Source organism: Oncorhynchus nerka, linkage group LG11 (genome assembly GCF_034236695.1).
Source record: "Oncorhynchus nerka isolate Pitt River linkage group LG11, Oner_Uvic_2.0, whole genome shotgun sequence".
Classification (NCBI taxonomy): domain Eukaryota; kingdom Metazoa; phylum Chordata; class Actinopteri; order Salmoniformes; family Salmonidae; genus Oncorhynchus; species Oncorhynchus nerka.
Window position 1 is genome coordinate 16,496,789 of NC_088406.1, and position 5,000 is coordinate 16,501,788.

The following is a 5,000-nucleotide window of genomic DNA, read 5'->3' on the forward strand; positions in this document are numbered from 1 at the left end:
TGGAGGGATGGAGGGGGATGAGGGATGGAGGGAATGAGGGATGGAGGTAGATGAGGGATGGAGGGATATGAGGGATGGAGGGGGATGAGGGATGGAGGTAGATGAGGGATGGAGGGATATGAGGGATGGAGGGGGATGAGGGATGGAGGGATGGAGGGATGGAGGGAATGAGGGATGGAGGTAGATGAGGGATGGAGGGATGGAGGTGGATGAGGGATGGAGGGATGGAGGGATGGAGGTAGATGATGGATGGAGGTAGATGAGGGATGGAGGGATGGAGGTAGATGAGGGATGGAGGGAATGAAGGATGGAGGGGGATGAGGGATGGAGGGGATGAGGGATGGAGGTAGATGAGGGATGGAGGTAGATGAGGGATGGAGGTAGATGAGGGATGGAGGGATGGAGGTAGATGAGGGATGGAGGTAGATGAGGGATGGAGGGATGGAGGTAGATGAGGGATGGAGGGATGGAGGGGGATGAGGGATGGAGGGATGGAGGGGGATGAGGGATGGAGATAGATGAGGGATGGAGGGATGGAGGTAGATGAGGGATGGAGGGAATGAAGGATGGAGGGGATGATGAGGATGGAGGGAATGAAGGATGGAGGTAGATGAGGGATGGAGGTAGATGAGGGATGGAGGGATGGAGGGGGATGAGGGATGGAGGTAGATGAGGGATGGAGGTAGATGAGGGATGGAGGGATGGAGGGGGATGAGGGATGGAGGTAGATGAGGGATGGAGGTAGATGAGGGATGGAGGTATGGAGGTAGATGAGGGATGGAGGGATGGAGGTAGATGAGGGATGGAGGGATGGAGGTAGATGAGGGATGGAGGTAGATGAGGGATGGAGGGGGATGAGGGATGGAGGTAGATGAGGGATGGAGGGATGGAGGTAGATGAGGGATGGAGGGATGGAGGGGGATGAGGGATGGAGGTAGATGAGGGATGGAGGTAGATGAGGGATGGAGGTAGATGAGGGATGGAGGGATGGAGGTAGATGAGGGATGGAGGTAGATGAGGGATGGAGGGATGGATGTAGATGAGGGATGGAGGGATGGATGTAGATGAGGGATGGAGGGATGGAGGGGGATGAGGGATGGAGGTAGATGAGGGATGGATGTAGATGAGGGATGGAGGGATGGATGTAGATGAGGGATGGAGGTAGATGAGGGATGGAGGGATGGATGGAGGGATGGAGGTAGATGAGGGATGGAGGGATGGATGTAGATGAGGGATGGAGGGATGGAGGGGGATGAGGGATGGAGGTAGATGAGGGATGGAGGTAGATGAGGGATGGAGGGATGGATGTAGATGAGGGATGGAGGGATGGAGGTAGATGAGCGATGGAGGGGGATGAGGGATGGAGGTAGATGAGGGATGGAGGTAGATGAGGGATGGAGGTAGATGAGGGATGGAGGGGGTGGAGGTAGATGAGGGATGGAGGGATGGAGGGGATGAGGGATGGAGGTAGATGAGGGATGGAGGGATGGAGGTAGATGAGGGATGGAGGGGTGAGGGGTGGTAGATGAGGGATGGAGGGATGGAGGGGATGAGGATGGAGGTAGATGAGGGATGGAGGTAGATGAGGGATGGAGGGATGGAGGTAGATGAGGGATGGAGGTAGATGAGGGATGGAGGGATGGAGGTAGATGAGGGATGGAGGTAGATGAGGGATGGAGGGGTGGAGGTAGATGAGGGATGGAGGGATGGAGGGGGATGAGGGATGGAGGTAGATGAGGGATGGAGGGATGGAGGGGATGAGGGATGGAGGTAGATGAGGGATGGAGGGATGGATGGGGGGAGGTGAGGGATGGATGTAGATGAGGGATGGAGGGATGGAGGGGGATGAGGGATGGAGGTAGATGAGGGATGGAGGTAGATGAGGGATGGAGGTAGATGAGGGATGGAGGGATGGAGGTAGATGAGGGATGGAGGGATGGATGTAGATGAGGGATGGAGGGATGGATGTAGATGAGGATGGAGGGATGGAGGGGGATGAGGGATGGAGGTAGATGAGGGATGGATGAGGTAGATGAGGGATGGAGGTAGATGAGGGATGGAGGGATGGAGGTAGATGAGGGATGGAGGTAGATGAGGGATGGAGGGGGGGATGAGGGATGGAGGGATGGAGGTAGATGAGGGATGGAGGTAGATGAGGGATGGAGGGAATGAAGGATGGAGGGGGATGAGGGATGGAGGATGGAGATGAGGGATGGAGGGAATGAAGGATGGAGGGGGATGAGGGATGGAGGGAATGAAGGATGGAGGTAGATGAGGGATGGAGGTAGATGAGGGATGGAGGTAGATGAGGGATGGAGGGATGGAGGTAAATGAGGGATGGAGGTAGATGAGGGATGGAGGTAGATGAGGGATGGAGGGATGGAGGTAGATGAGGGATGGAGGTAGATGAGGGATGGAGGTAGATGAGGGATGGAGGGATGGAGGTAGATGAGGGATGGAGGGATGGAGGGATGGAGGTAGATGGAGGTAGATGAGGGATGGAGGGATGGAGGTAGATGAGGGATGGAGGATGGAGGGATAGGTAGATGAGGGATGGAGGTAGATGAGGGATATGAGGGATGGAGGGGGATGGGAATGGAGGGATGGAGGGGGATGAGGGATGGAGGTAGATGAGGGATGGAGGTAGATGAGGGATGGAGGGATGGAGGTAGATGAGGGATGGAGGTAGATGAGGGATGGAGGGATGGAGGTAGATGAGGGATGGAGGGATGGAGGGGATGAGGGATGGAGGTAGATGAGGGATGGAGGGATGGAGGGGGATGAGGGATGGAGGTAGATGAGGGATGGAGGGATGGAGGGGGATGAGGGATGGATGTAGATGAGGGATGGAGGGATGGAGGGGGATGAGGGATGGAGGTAGATGAGGGATGGAGGTAGATGAGGGATGGAGGTAGATGAGGGATGGAGGGATGGAGGTAGATGAGGGATGGAGGGATGGATGTAGATGAGGGATGGAGGGATGGAGGGGGATGAGGGATGGAGGTAGATGAGGGATGGAGGTAGATGAGGGATGGAGGTAGATGAGGGATGGAGGGATGGAGGTAGATGAGGGATGGAGGTAGATGAGGGATGGAGGGGGATGAGGGATGGAGGGATGGAGGTAGATGAGGGATGGAGGTAGATGAGGGATGGAGGGAATGAAGGATGGAGGGGGATGAGGGATGGAGGTAGATGAGGGATGGAGGGAATGAAGGATGGAGGGGGATGAGGGATGGAGGGAATGAAGGATGGAGGTAGATGAGGGATGGAGGTAGATGAGGGATGGAGGTAGATGAGGGATGGAGGGATGGAGGTAAATGAGGGATGGAGGTAGATGAGGGATGGAGGTAGATGAGGGATGGAGGGATGGAGGTAGATGAGGGATGGAGGTAGATGAGGGATGGAGGTAGATGAGGGATGGAGGGATGGAGGTAGATGAGGGATGGAGGGATGGAGGGATGGAGGTAGATGAGGGATGGAGGGATGGAGGTAGATGAGGGATGGAGGGATGGAGGTAGATGAGGGATGGAGGTAGATGAGGGATGGAGGTAGATGAGGGATGGAGGTAGATGAGGGATATGAGGGATGGAGGGGATGTGGAATGGAGGGATGGAGGGGGATGAGGGATGGAGGTAGATGAGGGATGGAGGTAGATGAGGGATGGAGGTAGATGAGGGATGGAGGGATGGAGGTAGATGAGGGATGGAGGTAGATGAGGGATATGAGGGATGGAGGGGGATGTGGAATGGAGGGATGGAGGGGGATGAGGGATGGAGGTAGATGAGGGATGGAGGGATGGAGGTAGATGAGGGATGGAGGTAGATGAGGGATGGAGGGAATGAAGGATGGAGGGGGATGAGGGATGGAGGTAGATGAGGGATGGAGGGAATGAAGGATGGAGGGGGATGAGGGATTTCTCTCAATTCTCTCAATTCTCTCTTACTAACAAGGGACTGATTCAGACCTGGGACACCAGGTGAATGAACCCTCCAGCCAATCAGTGACATGAACAAATCAATAAACTATAGCAGGGAGACAAGGAAAGCATCAGTATTTCAGAGGGATGGAGGGATGGATGTAGATGAGGGATGGAGGGATGGAGGGGGATGAGGGATGGAGGTAGATGAGGGATGGAGGGGGATGAGGGATGGAGGTAGATGAGGGATGGAGGGATGGAGGGATGGAGGTAGATGAGGGATGGAGGTAGATGAGGGATGGAGGGATGGAGGTAAATGAGGGATGGAGGGAGGGGATAGATGAGGGATGGAGGTAGATGAGGGATGGAGGGATGGAGGTAGATGAGGGATGGAGGTAGATGAGGGATGGAGGTAGATGAGGGATGGAGGGATGGAGGTAGATGAGGGATGGAGGGATGGAGGGATGGAGGTAGATGAGGGATGGAGGGATGGAGGTAGATGAGGGATGGAGGGATGGAGGTAGATGAGGGATGGAGGTAGATGAGGGATGGAGGTAGATGAGGGATGGAGGTAGATGAGGGATGGAGGTAGATGAGGGATATGAGGGATGGAGGGGGATGTGGAATGGAGGGATGGAGGGGATGAGGGATGGAGGTAGATGAGGGATGGAGGTAGATGAGGGATGGAGGTAGATGAGGGATGGAGGGATGGAGGTAGATGAGGGATGGAGGTAGATGAGGGATGGATGAGGGATGGAGGGGGATGTGGAATGGAGGGATGGAGGGGGATGAGGGATGGAGGTAGATGAGGGATGGAGGGATGGAGGTAGATGAGGGATGGAGGTAGATGAGGGATGGAGGGAATGAAGGATGGAGGGGGATGAGGGATGGAGGTAGATGAGGGATGGAGGGAATGAAGGATGGAGGGGGATGAGGGATTTCTCTCAATTCTCTCAATTCTCTCTTACTAACAAGGGACTGATTCAGACCTGGGACACCAGGTGAATGAACCCTCCAGCCAATCAGTGACATGAACAAATCAATAAACTATAGCAGGGAGACAAGGAAAGCATCAGTATTTCAG

At 55.1% G+C, this 5,000-nt stretch overlaps 1 protein-coding gene across 1 annotated transcript in view; it reads right to left on the bottom strand.

The window, feature by feature from the left end:
- The window catches only part of LOC115115346 (cGMP-dependent 3',5'-cyclic phosphodiesterase-like), an 88,594-nt gene that overhangs the window by 29,805 nt on the left and 53,789 nt on the right, over positions 1–5,000 (bottom strand). The gene's annotated exons all lie outside the window — the stretch shown is intronic.